The following is a 22,697-nucleotide window of genomic DNA, read 5'->3' as shown; positions in this document are numbered from 1 at the left end:
CCAAAACCAAGAGAGTGAAATCTTTTGCGGTGATATAGAAACGTCATGTAAACATTGTTTAGAAGGGTACTACCCCGTCTAAGAAAAGAAAAACCAAAACCGCAGGCTCCTCTGTTGCGGTGACTGAACCCCAATTGGACATTGTTGATGAACCTCATCATGAGTCTTCAACTTCTGGTCAACTTTTCAGAATAAAGAAACTCAAACTTACCCCAAGTCCAAGCCAAATGCGTGACCCGAATTATACCGTAGTCTCCCAACAGACTCCAGTAGTCATTCGAGTTACCTTAGACTCAACTGCTTAAACCCCATCTCACCACTCGGATACAGTAAGTGTATTCGTTTCATCTCCACATAGAGACACACCTCCAGTTGAATCCCAAGTGGATCCAACTGAGAAGAGTCGCCCTAAGGTCTCCAGGGCATCACGAGTACACTATTTTGAACCTGAGGAGTTGCGCTCCATTCTTTTTCGTGTCACACAAACACTTGAAACACCTGTTGCACCGCAAGGCAATTCTTCCGCCTTAGCCATAACTAAGTCGAGGCCGACTTGACTATAGGTCAAGGAGACCGAAGAATCTCAAGAAATCCTATTTTCCCACCATTACTTACAAGTGGTCTAGGCGTGGGGAGAAAAATGGTGCGAGGAACAACGAACCCGAGGGACACCTCGGTGCGATACCAAGGACTTGACGGATATTAATCAGATGATTCTTGGGCTCATGATCGACCAACTGCTGAGTCCGGAATCTGAAAGTATGAAAATTTTCATAGGGCCTTCAAAGCAAGGAAACAACAACAGATTCAACAGCAACAATAGAAAGAAAAAGATCTTCAAACGGTTGCTAATTATTGAGCGGATGCTTTTAGCAATGCAAAGACCTTCCATGACATCTTGCAAATTCAAGATTGGGTATCAAGAATGGAATCCACAGTTCATCAAGCCCAAAAACTTCAAAGTGGTGCTGGTCCCTCTAAGCCTCATCCAACTACTAAAATCCACGATTCAAATGATGATGGAACCACAATTGAGGTCAGCTCAGGTCCAATGTTTAGACTTGATGATCTTGATCTTGAAGATGTTCAACAACTCCCCAACTTGGATGAATTTATGATGGTGTTTGATGAAGAAGAGTCCAGTGGATCCCAACACTCCACTTGAAAGCCTAAAGCCAAGAATAAGAAGAAACTGGCTGTGTCAAGGAAAGAATTTCTAAGTCCTCAATCCAAGGTCGACCAAATTCTGACCGCTGTCACCATCAACCAACCGCAACACCTTGATGTGCTGGACCACAGTCCCTGGCTGAAAGAGTTGAAAGGATAGAAACGAGAGAAAGATTGGCAGCTGAACGAATATCCTTGAAACTTGAAATGGGTATTCGAGCCCTAGACAACAATTGCACTGCTAATCATAAAGAATTTATGGCAACTGCTGATCGCCTAATCCAAGAGGTCACCGCAATAAAAAAATGAGGTCAAGACTACTCTCGCCAATAGAGCAGTTCATTCGAAACAACTTGTTGATGAAACCTATAATGCGTATGAATCGGCTCTTGTGGTTCTTCAAACAACGATCAATAGTCTAAGGCGTTCCCTCCCAACAAACTCCAGTTATGATGAGATTCTATGGTTGAAAAAGGAGATTTACAACCTGCTGTTAAAGATGGAAATCCCCAACAATGTTCAAATATCGGAGTCGATTAAGTCTCAGTTCGACAAGACTTTTTCGAAGAGTGATGGCCTCAGATAGTGGTTTGAGGAGCAACAAATCGTTTCTTCGTCAAAAGGGAGCAGTGAACACTCTCATCCACATTAATCTTCTAAAAAACATCAATCTCCTCCAAGAATCCCAATTCCAACTTATGGTCTAATCCATCAAAGGATTGTGACTCCACAACTAACACGGCATGTAACACCAGCGAAATTAGGTTCAAAATTTAACTTTTACAAAAAAAAAAAAATTGGGATATACCAAGTGGTATATATCGTAACGAGGTTTCCAAAATTATAAAGAACACTAAAATCCTAGTTACAACGAAGAAGTTATGACCAATCGAAGATCCACGGCAATACCGGTAAAACACTGTTAAGCATAAAACGATAAATTTCAATAAAATACTTTTCAACCTCAGGTGTCTAAAGGAAATTTGTAGATAGCCCAAAACTGTAAACATACATAAAAAGAATGCCCTACATACAACTAAAAACTCGATGTAACACCGTAAAAATTTAAACAATTTTTCGCATTTTAAAAACCATATAATTTCATTCACATCCACATTTTAAAACATTGTATCATCATTATCTTAATACAAAACCCCAAGATCAAAACATATGAACTCCAGTGTGCGTGTGTACGAGTCATGTCGGCGCCTTCCCGCGATCATCGCTGGTACCTGAAACACAACACATAACACTGTAAGCATAATTGCTTAGTGAGTTCCCCAAAATACCACTCTAACACATATTAGCCACTCGAGGCTATAACCTTGTTGACCTTATGGTCAATGTGTCTCAGTGGAACCTTCCAGTCCCAACTCTCTATGGGCCCTTTGGCCCTAGCTCTATGGACCCATTGGTCCTACTCTATATACTCTGTATCATGCATATCATATATCACAATAAATCTCAACACATAAATAACATGCAAATGTACTGGCACATAACTCTAAAATACACTGTCACATATCTCTGTACCACACTAGGTAAAGTATAGTGAGAAGACTCACCTCAGATGTCTCGGTAAATCTCTGACTCGGTAGAAATACGATCTAGCCTCCGCCTAATCACATAAAGTAAATATTCTCATAAATATAACTCTCGGGACTAGACTCAACCCTCTCTAGGCACCCTCAGAAGGCAAAAGACCATTTTACCCCTCTTTTAGCTAAAAGGCCACATTGTTGACCAAATCCTACAAGTCAACAAAAGTCAATGGTCAAACTTTGACCCGACTCGTCGAGTGCACTTGGGCAACTCGGTGAGTCTACTCGTGTCCACTAACTCTCTAGTCTCGCTTGGCATGTCGAGTTCCTCCCCTTGCTCGACGAGTCACACCTGGCATGAATTGCGGGGCCACCCCGACTCAACTCGCCGAGTCTCAAGATCAACTCGGCGACTTCCACTATGAACTCCAGTCCTCTAATCCCCCTCTAACTCACTGAGTTATTCCCTTAACTCGGCAAGTCCACTCACTGAGTGATTTACGGGAAACCCTAACCCTATTCGCCGAGTCTGCCCTTGGACTCATCAAGTTCATGCCATGCACAAACTCAAATGGCCTCCTGAGGTCAGATCTGTTCCTTGGATCCATAGATCTGACCTTCCCAATCCTGAAAAACACGTAAAGTTCGAATCTTGACACTCATGGGACGTCTAGGAGGCTTCTCTTGGTGATTTAGCCCCAAATGTAACATCCTTAGCTCAACACCTCCATAGCTCAATATAAAGCAAACTGAGATAAGCTCTTTAGACCACTATGGGTCCAGATCTGAAGTGTCAAAGTGAATAGGGGCCATATCCTCACAATTTTCTACCAATAAAGGTCATAAAACTCTACATCTATGGATTCCTTCAACAAAACAGATAAAGGGGCGATATAATACCTCAAAGATGAAGTCTCTTGATCAATATCCACAGATGCACAACCCCCTTGGTCTCCTCTAAGCTGGAAACACCTCCTTCTTGCAAGAATCAACCACAAAGATCAAGAAATGGCTCCTATCCTCTCACAAACACTCTAGCTCCTTTAGGGTTTCTCTCTGGGGTTTCGTAGCCGCAAATGACGGCCCTAAGGGCCTTTAAATAGGTCCCAAACCCAGGAAATTAGGTTTTCATTAAACAGCATGGAATCGCCGAGTCCACTCTTGAACTTGCCGAGTCCAGCCATGAACCCGGATAAGAATCTTCGACCCTACTCGGCGAGTCTAAGCACCAACTCGCCGAGTCCCTTCACATCCTCCAAAAATAAAAGAATAGAATAATATACCTGGGAGTCCGAATGTTAAAATTCTCCCCTACTAGAATCAAACAACTCTGGATGCTGCTCCCGCATCTCTCGGTCCGGCTCCCAAGTCAACTCTGACCCTTTCCGATGCTGCCACTGGACCTGCACCAGAGGCACCTCCTTGTTTCTCAGAACCTTGATCTTTCGATCCCTAATCGCCACCGGTCTCTCAACATAGTTCAAGCTCGCATCCACCTGAATATCCTCTAATGGCACAACTGCCGACTCGTCGGCTATACACTTTCTCAGCTGCGACACGTGGAATGTGTCATGAATCTGACCCAACTCTGCAGGTAGCTCCAATCGATAGGCTACCCTTCCTACTCTCGTAATCACCCTGAAAGGACCAATATATCGGGGCCCCAACTTGCCTCTCTTCCTGAATCAGATCACTCCTTTCCAAGGAGAGACCTTCAGGAGCACAAAGTCGCCGACCTGAAATTCAAGCTCGGACCGGTGCCTGTCCGCATAACTCTTCTGGCGACTCTGGGCGGTCAACAACCTCTGTCTGACCTGTTGTATCTGCTCTGTCGTCTGAAGCACGATCTCGGTACTACCCATCACACACTGCCCTACCTCTCCCCAGCAAATGGGGGTCTGACACCTCCTCCCATACAACAGCTCAAAGGGTGGCATAACAATGCTCGAATGATGGCTTTTGTTGTAGGAAAACTCTGACAAGGGCAAGTATGTGTCCCAACTCCCATCGAAATCCAACACACATGCTCGGAGCATGTCCTCGAGCATCTGAATCGTCCGCTCACTCTGCCTGTTAGTCTGTGGGTGGTATGCGGTACTAAAATGCAGCCTCGTACCCAATTCCTCATGAAATTTCTTCCAGAATCTGGAAGTGAAACGCACATCTCAATCTGAGACAATCAAGATCGGCACTCCATGCCGCGATACCACCTCTCTCACGTACATCTCTGCCAACCTCTCCACGGAAGAGCTCTCACTAATAGCAAGGAAATGAGCGCTCTTTGTCAACCTTTCCACAATCACCCAAATTGCATCGACACCTCTCGCAGTCCTCGGCAATTTGGTGATGAAATCCATGGTAATCTGTTCCCATTTCCATTCGGGAATCTCTAACGGCTGCAGCTTACCATGTGGATGTTGGTGCTCAGCCAAAACCCTGCGACAGGTCAAACATCTCTCTACAAACCATGCGACATCCCTCTTCATACAGGGCCACCAATACTCCCTCTTCAAGTCCAAACACATCTTAGTGGCCCCGGGATGGATCGAGAACTTCAATCGATGAGCCTCTTCCATCAAAATGGTACGCGTCCCGCCCACAAACGGTACCCATATCCGACCCTGAAATGTCATACGCCCCCTGCTATCGGTAACGAACTCCGATACCAGCCCGACAACTTGCTCTCTCTTCTGGCTTTTTGGTCTCACGGCCTCAGCCTGGGCCCCACGAATGGTGTCCAACACCGAAGTCATCACTGTCAATCTCAAACAAACATCTCGCATTAGGGCGCCCTCCGCCCTACGGCTCAATGCATCGGCTACAACATTAGCCTTGCCCGGGTGGTACAGGATCTCACAATCGTAATCCTTCACCACATCCAACCATCTCCTATGGCGCATATTCAGGTTGGGCTAATCCAATAGATACTTCAGGCTCTTGTGGTCCGTGTATATGGTACACCGAACCCCATACTGATAGTGACGACAAATCTTGAGGGAGAACACCACTACCCCTAACTCCAGATCATGGGTGGGATACCTCATCTCATGAGGCTTCAGCTGCCTCGATGCGTATGCTATCACATGACCCCTATGCATAAGCACCGCTCCCAACCCCGATATCGACGCGTCACAACACACTTCGAAGTCTTCCATCCCCTCCGGAAGGGCTAACACTGGGGCTTCGCATAGTCTCTGGCGAAGTGTCTCGAAGGAGGCCTGTTGCTTTGGACCCCATGAAAAAGCAACACCCTTCCGGGTCAACTTGATGAGTGGAACAGCGATCTTGGAGAAATCCCAGATAAATCTTCGATGATAACTAGCCAACCCTAGGAAACTCCTGATCTCGGTAGGTGACCTCAACACCTCCCAACTCATCACTGCCTCAATCTTGGCCGGGCCGACCAACATCCCTTTCTGGTTAACGAGGTGCCCTTAGGAACTGGACCTCTCGCAACTAGAAATCACACTTGGAGAATTTGGCATAAAGCCTCTCCGATCTCAGAACTCCGAGGATCTCCCTCAAATGCTCCTCATGTTGCTCTCTGGATCTAGAATACACCAATATGTCGTCGATGAACACGATCACCGAGCGATCCAACATCGCCCTGCACACTCTGTTCATGAGATCCATGAACACCGCCGGTGCGTTGGTGAGTCCGAAAGGCATCACCACGAACTCGTAATGCCCATAACGAGTCCTGAATGCTGTCTTCTGGATGTCCTCATCTCGCACCCTCACCTGATGATATCCAGACCTCAAATCGATCTTGGAGAACCAAGATGCTCCCTGCAACTGATCAAACAAATCGTCGATCCTTGGCAACGGGTAACGGTTCTTGACCGTTAGCTTGTTCAACTCCCGGTAATCAATGCACATCCGGTGTGAACCATCCTTCTTCTTGACAAAAAGGATAGGCGCTCCCCATAGCGAACTGTTCGGCCGAATAAACCCCTTCCCCAGCAGCTCCTGAAGCTGCGAGGATAACTCCTACATCTCTGGAGGCGCAAGGCGATAAGGCGCCTTGGCGATAGGCGCAACCCCTGGAACCAAATCGATATTGAACTCTACATGCCTCTACGGAGGCACACCCGACAACTCTTCTAGAAATACATCCGGAAACTCACGCACTATCGGGACCTCATCAACTGACCTCGGTCTCTCTGAATCTACCCTCGCATCCATCACATATGCTACAAATCCCCTACAACCCTGTTGTAGACTTTGTCTCGCTCTGGCGGCCGAACAAAATGCTGACCCAGAACGTGTACCCTCGCCATACACCGTAAGAACTCCCCCACTGGGGTCTCGTATAGTCACCAGCTGTCTCTCGCAGTCGATGACTGCTACAACTTTGCTCAACCAGTCCATGCCCACGATGACACAGACATCTCCCATCGCAATAGGAACTAAATCAATCGGGAACTCAACGCCGAAAATCTCAAGTACACATCCTCGGATCACTTCGGCGGCATACACCGTCCTCTCGTCAGCTATGGAAACTCTTAGAGGTCAACTCAACACCTCTCGACTAATACCGATGTGCTGACTAAAAGCCAAAGATACAAAAGACCGACTCGCACCCGAGTCAAATAACACCAAGGCAGGTACAGAATTCACAAGAAAAGTACCTACACATAACATAAAATAAACACAATATCCCAACATCAAAATAAATACAAGAAAGGATACATACCAGCCACGACGTCGGGCACCGCGCAGACCTCCTCCGCAGTCAACTGAAAGGCTCTCCCTCGTGCCTTCGGTACCTCGGCCTTCACTGGCCAGCTCTCAGTAGCTCTGATAGCAGCAGGGGCAGATCCCTAAGGTGTTCTCTGGGCTATCCCTAGCAACTGTAGACACTCTGCCTTGCGGTGTCCGGTCTGGTTGCAGTGAAAGCATACTGCAAACCCCTTGGGGCAATCCTTGGCCATATGCCCCTCCTTGCCACATTTGTAGCAAGACCCCGCTCTGCACACCCCATCGTGGCTCTTGCCGCACTTTCCAGAAGTGCGGCCCTTCTGACTCCCAGATTTCGAATCAGCGGGCTTGGCCCGCTTGGCTACCGGCTAAGACTGCACCGGTCGTTGATCCCTCCTCTGAGACTCAGCATCCTCCCTAGCCTGAGTCTCCAGCTCTGTCTCCCTCTTCCGGGCATTTGCCTGAAGCTCAGAAAATGTCCGGTACGTTGAGTTCGCCACGAACTCCCATATATCCCTCCTCAAAATGCTCAGATATCGACTCATAAGTGCCTACTCGGAGGACACGTGCTCTGGGCAGAACATCGCCCGCTCATGGAACATCCTCGTAATCACTGTCACAGACTCATTACCCTTCTTGAGGGTCAGAAAATCCTGGGCCAAATGCTCCCTCTCCACCTGGGGAATGTACTCATCTCAGAACATAGCAGTGAACCTCTCCTAAGTCACTACAGCAAGCTCAGCAGGCGAATAATGCGCCGTCACAAACTTCCACCAGTCCTTCGCTCCTAAGTGAAGTTGGTTCAATGCGAACCGGACTCTCAAATGCTCTGGAGATGAGCAGGGGAAGAAACACCCCTCGATGTCTGAAATCCACCTCATCGCTGCAATCGGGTCCTGGGTCCCATCAAACTCTGGTGCTGGACTCCCGGAACAACAACGCATCACCACCCTGCGGTCTAGCCGCAGCTACAGCTGCAGTGGCTGCAGCAATAGCAGCATTAGAAAGAGCAGCATATCTCTCGTCAAATGTCTCTATCAGGGTGGTCTTGATAGACCCGAACATCTCTGGAATCTCAGCGCGGATGGCAGCAGCCACCTCATCATGAATCATCTGGAAGAGCTCCTCGTCGCTCACACCCCTCCACTAGTCCCTGGTCTGTGGCGCGTCCCCACCATGACGCCTCTCTGAAATACAACACAAGATATCAGAGACTCGCTCGAGTGTACACACACTCGATACTCCCAATCCTACTTGGTCTCTGGTACCCTAAGGATTCTTACTTGGGTTGCGCACTGACCCGGTGCTTTTGGTAGTACGGGCCCAATACTACCGTCCACACCGCATCAACATTCATCCCAAGTCCTCCTCCCAGAGTCCCAAATCCCAAGTACTCTACTCTCTCTACTCATATGTTACTCGCTAGCTGATCTCTCATAAGCTCCTCGCTGTTATCTAAACACTCTCAAGCATCCCTAGTAGCAAAACTCCTAGAATAAGGCATCATATATATATCAGGCAACTCTAGTCCTAATAAGGATACCTAGTCTACTCTAGCATGCAAAGTACAACTCATCATATAACATAACATAATATATCTCGTAACACTTATTACAAGGGTATTTTGGGAAATCACCGTTCGGGCGCTGGCTGATCGTACACACGGCTCTGCTCTATTTGTCTTAAAACTCTTTTTACTCTTTAAAAAAAATTTACTTTTATTATCAAAAAAATTTCTCGAATCCCCAGTTTGAGTTCAGATACGTCCGAAGATGCATCCGAATCCCTCAAACCAAGGCTCTGAAACCAACTTGTAACACCATGAAAATTTAAACAATTTTTTCAATTTTAAAAACCATATAATTTCATTCACATCCACATTTTAAAACATTGTATCATCATTATCTTAATACAAAACCCCGAGATCAAAACATATGAACTCCAGTGTGCGTGTGTACGAGTCATGTCGGCGCCTTCCCGCGATCATCGCTGGTACCTGAAACACAACACATAACACTGTAAGCATAATTGCTTAGTGAGTTCCCCAAAATACCACTCTAACACATATTAGCCACTCGAGGCTATAACCTTGTTGACCCTCTGGTCAATGTGTCTCAATGGAACCTTCCAGTCCCAACTCTCTATGGGCCCTCTGGCCCTAGCTCTATGGACCCATTGGTCCTACTCTATATACTCTGTATCATGCATATCACATATCACAATAAATATCAACACATAAATAACATGCAAATGTACTGGCACATAACTCTAAAATACATTGTCACATATCTCTGTACCACACTAGGTAAAGTATAGTGAGAAGACTCACCTCAGATGTCTCGGTAAATCTCTGACTCGGTAGAAATACGATCTACCCTCCGCCTAATCACATAAAGTAAATATTCTCATAAATATAACTCTCGGGACTAGACTCAACCCTCTCTAGGCACCCTCAGAAGGCAAAAGACCATTTTACCCCTCTTTTAGCTAAAAGGCCACATTGTTGACCAAATCCTACAAGTCAACAAAAGTCAATGGTCAAACTTTGACCCGACTCGTCGAGTGCACTTGGGCAACTCGGCGAGTCTACTCGTGTCCACTAACTCTCTAGTCTCGCTTGGCATGTCGAGTTCCTCCCCTTGCTCGACGAGTCACACCTGGCATGAATTGCGGGGCCACCCCGACTCAACTCGCCGAGTCTCAAGATCAACTCGGTGAGTTCCACTATGAGCTCCAGTCCTCTAATCCCCCTCTAACTCACTGAGTTATTCCCCCAACTCGGCAAGTCCACTCACTGAGTGATTTACGGGAAACCCTAACCCTATTCGCCGAGTCTGCCCTTGGACTCATCGAGTTCATGCTATGCACAAACTCAAATGGCCTCCTGAGGTCAGATCTGTTGCTTGGATCCATAGATCTGACCTTCCCAAGCCTGATAAACACGTAAAGTTCGAATCTTGACACTCATGGGACGTCTAGCAGGCTTCTCTTGGTGATTTAGCCCCAAAAGTAACATCCTTAGCTCAACACCTCCATAGCTCAACATAAAGCAAACTGAGATAAGCTCTTTAGACCACTATGGGTCCAGATCTGAAGTCTCAAAGTGAATAGGGGCCATATCCTCATAATTTTCTACCAATAAAGGTCATAAAACTCTACATCTATGGATTCCTTCAACAAAACAGATAAAGGGGTGATATAATTCCTCAAAGATGAAGTCTCCTGCTCGAAATCCACAGATGCACAATCCCCTTGGTCTCCTCTAAGCTGGAAACACCTCCTTCTTGCAAGAATCAACCACAAAGATCAAGAAATGGCTCCTATCCTCTCACAAACGCTCTAGCTCCTTTAGGGTTTCTCTCTGTGGTTTGGTAGCCGGAAATGACGGCCCTAAGGGCCTTTAAATAGGTCCCAAACCCAGGAAATTAGGGTTTCATTAAACAACATGGAATCGACGAGTCCACTCATGAACTCGCCGAGTCCAGCCATGAACCCGGATAAGAATCCGCGACCCTACTCGACGAGTCTAAGCACCAACTCGTCGAGTCCCTTCACATCCTCCAAAAATAAAAGAATAGAATAATATACCTGGGAGTCCGGATGTTACACTTGAAATCGAGATCGAGCGACTTTTTGCCAACATGACCTAAACGAGAATCGAAGATCTCATCGATGGTATTTCAAAGGTAAAAAGTCTGACGAAAACGGACATCAGATGAAGAAGTTATGGATTTTTAATGAACTTTTCCTGTCCCTGCCTGTTAAAAATATAATATTAAAAATAAAATCAAAATTTTCCGACGGAGTCTAAACGAGAGTTGTAGAGCCTTTTCTTAGCTACGCGTGGATATAAAGAGCATTGAAAACGGAGCTCGTATGCAAAAGATATGATTTTCTAAAGTTCAGGGCACGAATTTCGACGCTGTGTCAGAATTGTCTGTGTTCACGATGTGAACACTGTGTTCACGACTTGAACAGTCTGACTGAGCATTTCAGAGCCACTTGATAGATGACGCATGCCATGAGCGAATCGGGGCGAACTCACGACGTGAATTGGAAAACTCACGACGTAAACTTCGATTTTTAGCCTATATATAGAAATTGAAGCCTTTCGAGTTTGGCTGCTCATTCATAACCTCTCTCCTAATTCTACTCTCTGTTAAGCCCCTCTAAACCACCCCGAAGCCCCGGTAACCTTCCTGGAACACGACGCAAGGCCCGACGCCTCGAAGTTCCCGAGACACTGCTTCTGTCCAGTCGAAGTACTGCCCACGTGAAGCCCCGGGTTTTATACTCGAGCTCTGAAGGAAGTTCTATAATCCCGAGATTCTCGAGAATCCCAAGATTTCAGCTTTCTCTTGTCGAATTTCTGCTCGATTATCATTTTTTCATCTTTGAAGCTGCACTTCAATCAAGTGAGTTCATACCCCTTTTATACACCTTCAAATACTTTATAATGTACTTTTAATACATTTCAGAGGAGAATACAAGTAAACACCCGGTTAATCCCGAGTGAAAACGTGAAAACTCTTGCTATACCTTGCATGCACTAGATTTATACAAAATGCATAGTATCCAGGGTAGTCATCCTTGTTAAACCATTTTATGCATTCAATGAACTTATGATTTATGCTTTGTCAAACATTTTTAAAGAGGATAAACATTGCATACAAAACTATCACTTTAATACAGACTTAGTTGAGAATTCGTGAGACAATTACATCTTCAATGTTACCTTTTTGCTAAAAGGTACTACCTAAAGTCCTATCTATTATAACCAAAGTCTCTCATTTGGAGAGCGTGTCAAATGTGTATAGATCTATACGGGAAGTCATGATCCCGCGCCCTGACTGTTAGCTACAGTCCTTTGGGTGACAGTTTGTCATAAACGTTTCGACCCCTAAAGACCGTCACCACGGGCATATTATGTTTAGTATGGTTATAAAACTCACCGGATAGACAATTATTATGGTATTCTGATTTTATGAGTGAGTAGCTATTAAAACTATTCTTCATCTAACAAGTGCGATCTTCTTATAGCTTTATTATATAAAACTATGCCTCAACCTTTTAAGCATGTCAGTTGCTTGCGCTTTTCGGTCTTGGACTTTAGAGACTGCCTGTTACTTTAGGAAAATAAGGGATTTTCCTGTATCCAAAACAATCAACTAATAGGAAAATAAGGGATTTTCCTGGTACAACCATTACGGTTCACAACACGAACATTCATTTGCATTTCATACTTTTATAAGAAAATAAGGGATTTTCTTGGAAAACGCACGAACTTTGGAATGGTATACATTTTCTCAAAACCGCTTATGAACTCACCAACTTAATTGTTGACACTTTTTCTTTGAAATAACTTGTATTCTCAGGGAACCACTAAGCAGGTTTGGAAACCAACTTATGGGGATTAACGCTCTGACGTTAATTACTTCTTTTGAAAGATGTTTATGTATTTATCTTTTGAACATGTAACAAATACAATTATGTAAACATTTTGAAACCTTTATATGTATGGTGGTGTGTACTTTCCTTACTATGAACTGTTATGATACTGAATATGACGTCCTCTGCCCCCGAACGTTTCTGCCGTTCTGGTTTGGGGGTGTGACACCGCAACCTTCTCCCAGACAAACAACTCCGGTGCACTCTTCAAATCAAACTCCACCGTAAAAGGAACCGCAACATCAGTCTCCTCCACCGCAACAAGATCCCCCGCAACATGAAGATCAACATCAATCTCCTCCACATCAAGAAACTCCTCCTCATCTCAAGAATTTGGAACCAGAAATGTCTTTGGATCACACCAATGACTCTCCTGCAACTCGTCAAAGGAAAATGACTGGAGGTCAGCAAAATTCGCTGAACAAGTTTAGAGAGATCATGGCTTTGACCCAACCATGGAAGAAACCCTGATCCATTGTAGGATTAATCCTACCAGAAGGTTACTTGATGATGATTACAGGCCAATTCTAACTTATGCTAAACCACCTTCTTATGGATATTGGGATATTCCAATTTTGCCCAACTCCAAATTTTTCGCTGTTTTTGAGCCTTTTGACCTTAGCCTTCCTGATGATCAAATGCAACCTCTCAACTTTGAACGTCTAAACCAATTCCATGCCAAGCATGGATCTGAATTCGAGAGTATATGGTCTAAAGATAGACCATCAACAGTGAAAATTTACAAGATAAGGAAGTTCATGAAGACATATTTCATTCAGTATACGCTTACAAGAAGAGGCGACGATTACATTAGGACTCAAGCAGATTTTCCTTGCATGAATCCTGAGGAAGTATTTTTGATTGCAAGAGTCTTTCAAATCAAGGCTGAGAAGCATCCGAAGATGAAAATTTTGTTTGAGAAAGCTTGCGAATTTCTCAAGTCACCGGTGTGTGTGACTTTGCTAAGATCGATGCGGATATTCATCCAGCGGTTGCCCAAAAATTCAATCTTCCAGCTCTTGAGTCTGCACCAGTTTTCACTGAAGGTTATAAAGAAAGATCTTTAGTAGCAACCAACTTCCCTCAACTTGGAGTTGTGTACAAAAGAGATAACAGTGATCTCAAGTACATCATCCCGATCACCGCAATGCATCGGCTTACCCGCAAATAACTTGAAGTAACTTTGGCTTCAGTTCAGAGGTCTAAGCATACAACTGATGAAGTGAAGTTTGAGATTACAAGCAGAATGCAATGGCTTGGTGAAGTTAGGAAGTTTTGGTGGCATCTCATCAAATTCGTAAAACTTGATAAGTAATGAAGAAAAGTTGAAGAGATCACTTTGGGGAAAAATGTTAATACATAAAGTGAACATCTTAAACTTGAAGATCCGAAACCACTTCTCCTACCGCAATCAGCTTTTTCAACCACAGTCTCTTTTGCTACCGCAACCGCATTCAGAAGATGTCTACCACAGTTACCCCATCCGCAATGAAGATTTTAGCTACATTATCTGACTTGTCTTATATGCATGATTTTATCCCGTGAACCTTGCATGGTCACGTTAAGTCAGAAGTTTATTATTTGTTTATTTCCAATGTAACTTTTTGAGACTATATAAATAGAGTCTTCATCTTCATGTAATATACACCTCTGAACACCTTTTGAACATCTCTGAATACACATCTCTTCATTTCTTATCTTCTATCTCTTACCTTTCAATCTAAAAGATCTTTCGGAACTTACACTCCAAATATTAAGATCGTGTTCTTATCTCATCTAGTCTTTAAGACTCCTTTGACTTTAAACTGGTCTCATATACTAACTTGTGTTTGAATGCAAACCTTGTTAAGAATTAGTTAAGAGTTTACTTGATATATAACTTGTTGTCATTTACATTTCCTTTCCTTTTCGCAATTTACATTTCCGCAACTAACTATCTAACAAATCTAACTTCTTATTATTGTTGAGCTTTCATGATCCTTTGAGATTAACTTATTCTGCAACTTTATCTTGTACTAACGTTTGTTCAAGTGTTTCTCAAAAGTTTTTCTCTCAACAGAGTGATTAAAAGACAACCCACAATAGTATTCAGGACAATTATGTCTTTACGTTGTAACTTATGTATATGTATTGATTATGAAATCCTTAGGGTTTTAACATTTTGGAAACAAACATTTGTTATCAAAATGATCTTTTGTACTGGGACTTTCAACAAATATAAATAAATGATTTTTAAAGCGTAAATAAAAGTTTTAATTGGTTCTTAAAATTAGAGGATGTCACACATACAACGTGTCGGGAGCCATATCCAAGTCTTTCATACAATTACCAGGAGCCACCCCCTGGTCTTCCTATATAACATAATCCAATGGGCCGACTTTGGTGCCTTCGACCCCCTAGTATTGTGAGGAAAATCACCTCAATTTGACAATAACTAAATCACACACGCGCTCCTTTTAAAAGGGCTCCTCACACGGAACATATCAAAACCAAACCTAATCAATAATTAGGGTGATAGTCCATCATCAAAATGCATTTCTTTCCATTAAGGGTAAAATACCATTTTACCCCTTCCAAGGCTAACCCACCCAACATGGACCAAAGCCTAAAAATTGGCCCAATGTACCTCTGGGAGTACACTCTGCATACTCCAAAATTACGTCCCGCGTACCATGTTTCTACCGAAGAGAAAATAGGCATAACCCGTTACGCCCTGTATACGGCTGGGTTATGCCCAGCGTACTCCAGCTGATGCCAAAATGACTTTCTAAGCTCTTAATACTGTAAGACCTCATGTACAACTCTCAGATCGGAATCTAAGGGAAGTCTTAAGTCATAAAGTTCTTGGCTTTATGACTTTGCATGGCTTAATGGAATCCAAACCAAAACCCTATTTTCATATCTTCATAAAATGATCAATAATTCATGCATGGAAGAATAGGAGTCTCCAAGTTCCCATTTTTATGGCTCATCAACCTCAAAAATACCAAGAAAGGACCATCACAAGGTCTAGAGTGGCTTTTACTCACACGAACCAAACCATGGGGCCAAAAACATGCCTAAACATAACCTAAATCTAGATCTAAGCTAAGGATCCATAAAGTTAAGAGGTTTATACCTCTAGAAGATGCTAGATGAAAACCAAGTCTGGATCTACAAGGTCCAAGTTCCCCAACACCTCTCCAATGGATTTCTTCTTCTTATTCTTCTTCTTCAATATACAGTAAAACACACAAAGTATCACTTTAAGAGATCAAGAACCTCACAAGGTGGCTAGAGTTTTGATGATAACTGTTTTGGGGAGAATGAAGACTGAGTATGAAGAGGTCTCAAGGGACTTAAAGTGTTTACATAGGTTCTCAACCCTAAAATTTGGTGTTGCACACTGCAACTCTACTCAATGCGTACTCCAGGTACACCCATCATACATCCTATTTCAGAACGGTCACCAAGTGTTCGCATCGAAACACCCATCACAATGAGTACCCTCGTTCGCATCTGATCCCTTATTCGCATCCGGATACTCCCTTTGCTTCCGATCACTCCCGTTCACATCCATTCGCATCCGGATACTCCCTTTCGCATCCAACACTCCCATTCGCATCCAAATACTCCCTTTCGCACACAACTCTCCCATTTGCATCCAATCACATTCGGATACTCCCTTTCGTATCCAACACTCTCATTCACATCCAAACATATCTGACTAATCCATTTCACATCCAACACTCCCATTCGAATCTAATCGCATCCGGATACTCCCTTTTCGCATTCAACACTTGATTTTTTTTCCAAAAATCAAATTTTTGACTCCTTAACACCCTAGGTCAATCAATCTTGAAAAACGGGTGTTATAATTATCATCTACAAATTTGCTCAAGGCCTTCACTTTTTTTAGTGCATGTGATGAGGAAAATGAGCACATTATATCCACAGTTCTTCAAGGTTTCTTTGATGTAGTTGGTCTTTTGCTTAAGTACTTTGAAATGAATTCATTCGATTACTTCATTAAGGTTTGATAAAATAAAAATAATTAGTAAAATCATCTCAATAAAATTTTGTTTTACAGGGGCAATTTAGATAAGAAGGAGGCTTTTGAAAATCTAGATCCTATTTTATTGTGCCTTGATGAAATCGTTGATGGCGGGTGAGCCATTAAAGATCTTAACTTTAATCGATAGATGAGTACAAATTATGGAAAATAGCAATGTACTTTACTCTCACTACCAACATAGGCAACATACTTATATTTCTTTACCAATAATAGCAGCATTAAAAAAATAGTTGTCCCGTGACGAAACACAAACACATCACCTATTTAATATTTCATGACAACGTCCTTTTTGAAAACTCTAATAATCTTTGATTGTTGGTTACATTAAAAATAAAGTTCGTCGGCAAGTGTACATTAAGCGATTTGATGAAGTCCATTAACGTGTTTGCCTATTTACACATCATTCCTCATTGGCCCAACATCTGGTTTTTCTTTATATTTCCATATTCAGCCCAATATTGGATCCTTTTTCAACAATGCATGACCTATTTTAGATTTTTATTGACAATTAAATCAACCATCTAAACATTTTTATAAGATAAAGGTTATAGAAAAAAAAAAAGTAGATTTCATAAAAGCAAGAAGAATTTTGTAAATATTAAAATACCATATTTTTTCGATCTAATTTTAAAAAATCATATCTTTCTCTCATAAACCTTTAAAATGTTAGATTTGCCCAAATCCTTATTTTTCACATTTTTAAATATTTTATAATATTTTAAATTATTCATTCACTATTATATTCCTCTTATACATCTATGTTTAAAATGTCATTTATGTTTTTTCCTAAACTTTCAAAATATCATAATATTTAAATGGTAAATAACTGTAAATCGAAGTATTTTTTAAAAGTAGATGTTAATAACATATATAATAAAGAAATAAATATATTCAAATTCGTGTTTGTTTCGTTTTCATGTCAAGTGTAAAAAAACACAACGTCGTGTCGTATCGTATTTGTGTTCAAAATTGGACACGAAATTGACACGATCTAACATTATTTATCGTGTTTTTCATATTTGTTGTGTCATGTATGATTAAATATTAGTTAAATAAATTAATTGTTATTTTATGTTATCTTTGTCTTGTCGTGTCATATTTGTCATTTTTTAATTGGCTCATTTTCATGTTAGCTAAAAAAACACGACATCGTGTCGTGTCATGTCAAACAAAAAGACGATAGATTGCTCGATTTTCCAAACCTAGTGTATGTTTGTGTGTGTGTGTGTGTGTGTGTGTATATATATATATATATATATATATATATATATATATATATATATATATATATATATATATATATATATATATATATATATATATATATATATATATATATATATCAGAGAGAGAGAGAGATGACAACGATGATTCAAATAAAAATACTAATTAAAATGAAGAGAGTGAAGACAATTTTGAACTAGTCCTTTTATTTAAAAATTCTAACCGATAAAAAAAATATAATTATCTATTTTTGAGGGTAAAATGATAAAAATGAATGAGATAAACAAGAAAATTGATATTTTGGACGGATTTTTAGGGATTCTTATAGAATAATTTATTATTTTATTTTAAAAAAGTTCTCAAATTCAATAACAAAAGCTTTATTTTAATTTTAAAATACATATTTTACATAATACAATATGTAGATGATGTTATTCCACTTACAATGTGTATGATAGTTACATATTATTTGTTGTTGGTGGTGTTATTTTGATATGATATAAATTAATATGATATGATATAAATTGACAATGAAAATTCGAATAACAAGTAAGATGGTAATTCCAATAAAATTTTTGTTAATAACACAACTTTATTGAATAAAAACCGAACTAACAATTAAAAAAAGAACACAATATATTTGCATATTAGTATATGATAAACATCAATTTTGTTTTTCTCAAATCCCTCTTTCTACTTGGGTTGAATATCTTGGGTTGAACATTCAATATCAAACATGTTCTTCAGTTGTTTATTTTGATCAACCGAAGATTTAGATTCGTCATAGAATACAAATATTATATAAGATTTATATTCGTCCTAGAATATAAACATTAAATCAACTATTTAAACAATGTTCATGCTAAAATAACTACATTATTTGTAATATATGTAATATATAACCAACGATTAAACATTTACTGAATCTAGATTATGAACATGTATTCAAGCTAAAATATAAAAACTATTAAACCTATATTTAGTTCAAGATAAACAGTCAGCTAATGTTTATATTATAATGATAATATAATATATTCAATCTAAGATGGGAATTTACAACACACGGAAAAACAAAACCACAAACGTTGGCACATATGTATAAATTCATAACAGAAAAAATAAAATAAAATAAGTTGTATGTAAAATTTCTTACAAAAATAATAACATAAAATGTTAATAATATCCCATTTGAATATTATTCTAGAGTGAATAATATGAATAACATCAATTTATCCTATTAAAAAACTATAACATTACTCACAACAAAATTATTTTTGGCAAAATACTTTAAGAAATCTTAATTAACTTTCATTCTAATATAAATCATTAAATCCTAAGGAATTAATCGATAAAAAATAAAATAATCTTAAAAATAATTTAGCTTCCTTCTAAACATGAAACTCCATGAAAACTGTCTTGAAGTTTTTAGGGTTTGTACGATGATTTACAATGTATATATCTAAATTAAAAATAATTTGATACGGGTTTGAGGGTATAAAGTATGTCATGTCATCATCTCATATTATATGTAGAACCACAAACTGCTTGTCATGTCGATTTTAGCACACAACATAAAGGGCATGCTATTTTCAACGGGAGGGTTAATGTTGTTTTTTTTAATTATACTATTTTTTTATTAAAAAAAACAAACATTTCATTAAAACAAAAAAAGATATAACATTTAAAATATTACTAAAAACTTGACTTAAACTAGACTTAAAATTACTCAATGCTAGATTTAAAATACTTAAAACTTGACTTAAACTAGACTTAAAATTACTCAATACTAGACTTAAAATTAAACGCTTAAAACATTGACTTAAAACGTGACTTAATACTACTTATCAAACTCATATTTTTTTCATAAGCTCCTTCTGAATTTTCTCCGCAACTCGACGTTAACGCTCGGGTAATTTTGAAATGTCTTTCATCATTGGCTTCCACTCACGATTTCTTTCTTTTTGTTCCACGAGTAGTAACATTCTTTGGATGCGTTCATTTAACTCCATGAGCCCCTCTCTTTTCTCCCCACCCGAAGAAAATTTGACACCCTTGAGCTTTCTCTTCGCTTTATCTCTTCTCATAGGACGACTCGGCATCGGAATATCATATGGTTCGTCATCGTTGCGCTCTATTCCAATATGTGCATCCAAAGATTGGATATGGGAGTTTTCGGATGTGTTAGTTATTTTTGAACTACCCGTGAAGTCTTCCAATGTGTATTGTTTTAGCCATTTTTTTGTCCTTCACAACATTCCAAAACTAATATTTTTGAATGTTTACTTCTTTTCCTCACGGTACGCTTCTTGAGCTTTGGATAGGATTTTTGAATCATTAGCACGCTTGGCCAAGACCGTTTCACGTTGATGTAGACACCATTGAAATGCATTGCATATTTGCTTGTATTCCTCCACTTTGAATATAGTTGATCTTTCGTTCGGTATGAACCTCTCTTCATGCGCTTAATAACTTTTTCCACACTTTTACATAAAAGGTTTCTCTATCTTGGTCATCTCCAATGATATGATCATCCGATACGTCAACCCATGCTTCCGCTAACACATTTTCTTCATCCCTTGACCAAATTTTGTTGTCGGCCTTCCTTTTCTTGTTGTCAACTTGAGGGTGGTGTGGTAGAGGGTCGGGTTGAGTGCGGGGTGGATCTTCAGATTCGGTTGAATCTGATACAATAGATTGGAAGATATTTTCTTGCATTGTTTTGAACGGGTTAAATTCAGGTTGTGAAGTGAGTTGAGATTGGAATTGGGATGCAAATTATGATTGTGATGGGATTTGGAGTTGGCATGAAAGTTGGGGATGGGATAGAATTTGAGATGAAGATTGGAATTGGGATCGGGATGAAATTTGTAATGGAATTTGGGTTGGAGATTGACATTGGGTTTGGTTTGCTCCATATGTATAATATGAAACATTTATGGGATAACGAATCATTAGTGGTGAGTATATGGGTGCTTCAAATTGAGGTCGATACATTGAAGACTACAAATTGCTTGGTGAAGTGTTTAAAACATTTTTCTTATTTCTTCTAGGATTTTTTTGTTGGCTAGGAGAAGACATTTTTGAATTTGAGATATTGAAAGAGGTTTGATGTTTGGTAGGTTAGTGTGGAATGAGTTGGAAGATATAGATGTATTACTATTTATAGAGGGTGAATTAGATTTTAAAATTTTTAAATTTAAAACTTTAACGGCTATTTTTTAAGTGGGTGCATTTGAATTGTAAAAAGTGTGTAACGTCTCAAAATAAGACCCAACAATTTCATTTTTAATTTAATAAAAACATAATCCAAACATTGCCATACAACTCCAAAAGATCAAAGTATGTTAATACATTAGAACATATCAAAGTAAATCTCAAAGTGCGGAAAAAGGTGGTGTGTACTCTACAATCATCATGGGTTCTTCCCTTTTGATCATGAAGTACCTAAAACATAAACTAAAAACAGTAAACACAAAGCTTAGTGAGTTCCCCAAAATACCACATACCATACATAAACAAACACATAATGGGCCCCGCCCACACTCGCATAACAGGCCCCACCCACTGAGTATAACAGGCCCCGCCCAAACTCGTATATCGGGCCTTGTCCACTGAGTATAACGGACCCCCACCCAAACTTGCATTATGGGCCCTGCCCAACATACAAATCATATAAGCATATACATATACAAGAGTCACACAGACATCTAGTATACTAGCATAACTGATCATGGGCCGACATTGGTGCCTTAGACCCGCTACACATAGTGAGGAAACTCACCTCCCACTGCTGAATCTCACAGACTAAATCCCTAACTGTTGGCCTGCTAAAATCCCCACGCTATCACAAAATAACATCCAATTAATAATTGGATCCCGACTCACACTCAGAGTCCAAAAAAGGGTAAAAAAACCTTTTTACCCTTTCCTAACTTGGCCTAAGGCCAAAGCCCAATAAAAATGTCTAAAAATCCCAAATTTGCAAAATAATCATCAAAGGCCCAAATATGGCCCAATTTTCTAAATTGGGCCCAAACCCCTTTCATGGTCCTTTAACCAAAAAGTCTAATAAAATATCAACAGCCCAACAAGAGAATTTTGATGGACTAACAAGACCCAAGACATCAAAAGCCCAACATAGCCCAAACTCAAGAAGCCCACATAACCGAAGCCAACTGCTGAGTATGCAGGGACTTTCAACGTACTCACTTAAGGGTTTGTACGCGCAACGTACCTGCTTGTACGCCCAACGTACTCCACCCTCTTAACCAACTTTCTCATTCAGCTCTTAAACAGTTAAGACTTCACTCCAACACTTAGATCTGACTTCCTTAAGGTGTTTTATCACGTAAAGTTGCCAACTTTATGTGCATGCATGGCTTAATGAGGCTTTTTGAACTCAAAAGAGCTTAACAAATGACTTAACACATGCATGAGACCACCAATGCCATAAATCTTGCATTTTTATGGACAAATGGACGTAAAGGACCCTAGATCTACCATCAATCACTTTTGGAGTGAATCAAGAGGCTCAACAATCCAACCATGGACTCAAAAAGTAC

At 40.5% G+C, this 22,697-nt stretch overlaps 1 pseudogene; it reads left to right on the top strand.

Annotated features, from left to right (window-relative positions):
• Window positions 1–17,008, top strand: part of LOC111917176 (coatomer subunit zeta-1-like) — a 64,050-nt pseudogene extending 47,042 nt beyond the window's left edge.
• Window positions 17,009–22,697: the final 5,689 nt, after the last annotated feature.

The sequence above is a fragment of the Lactuca sativa genome, chromosome 3 (assembly GCF_002870075.4).
Source record: "Lactuca sativa cultivar Salinas chromosome 3, Lsat_Salinas_v11, whole genome shotgun sequence".
Taxonomy (NCBI): Eukaryota; Viridiplantae; Streptophyta; class Magnoliopsida; order Asterales; family Asteraceae; genus Lactuca; species Lactuca sativa.
The sequence above is the reverse complement of the archived record's forward strand: the minus strand, read 5'-3'. Positions and strand labels throughout refer to the sequence as shown.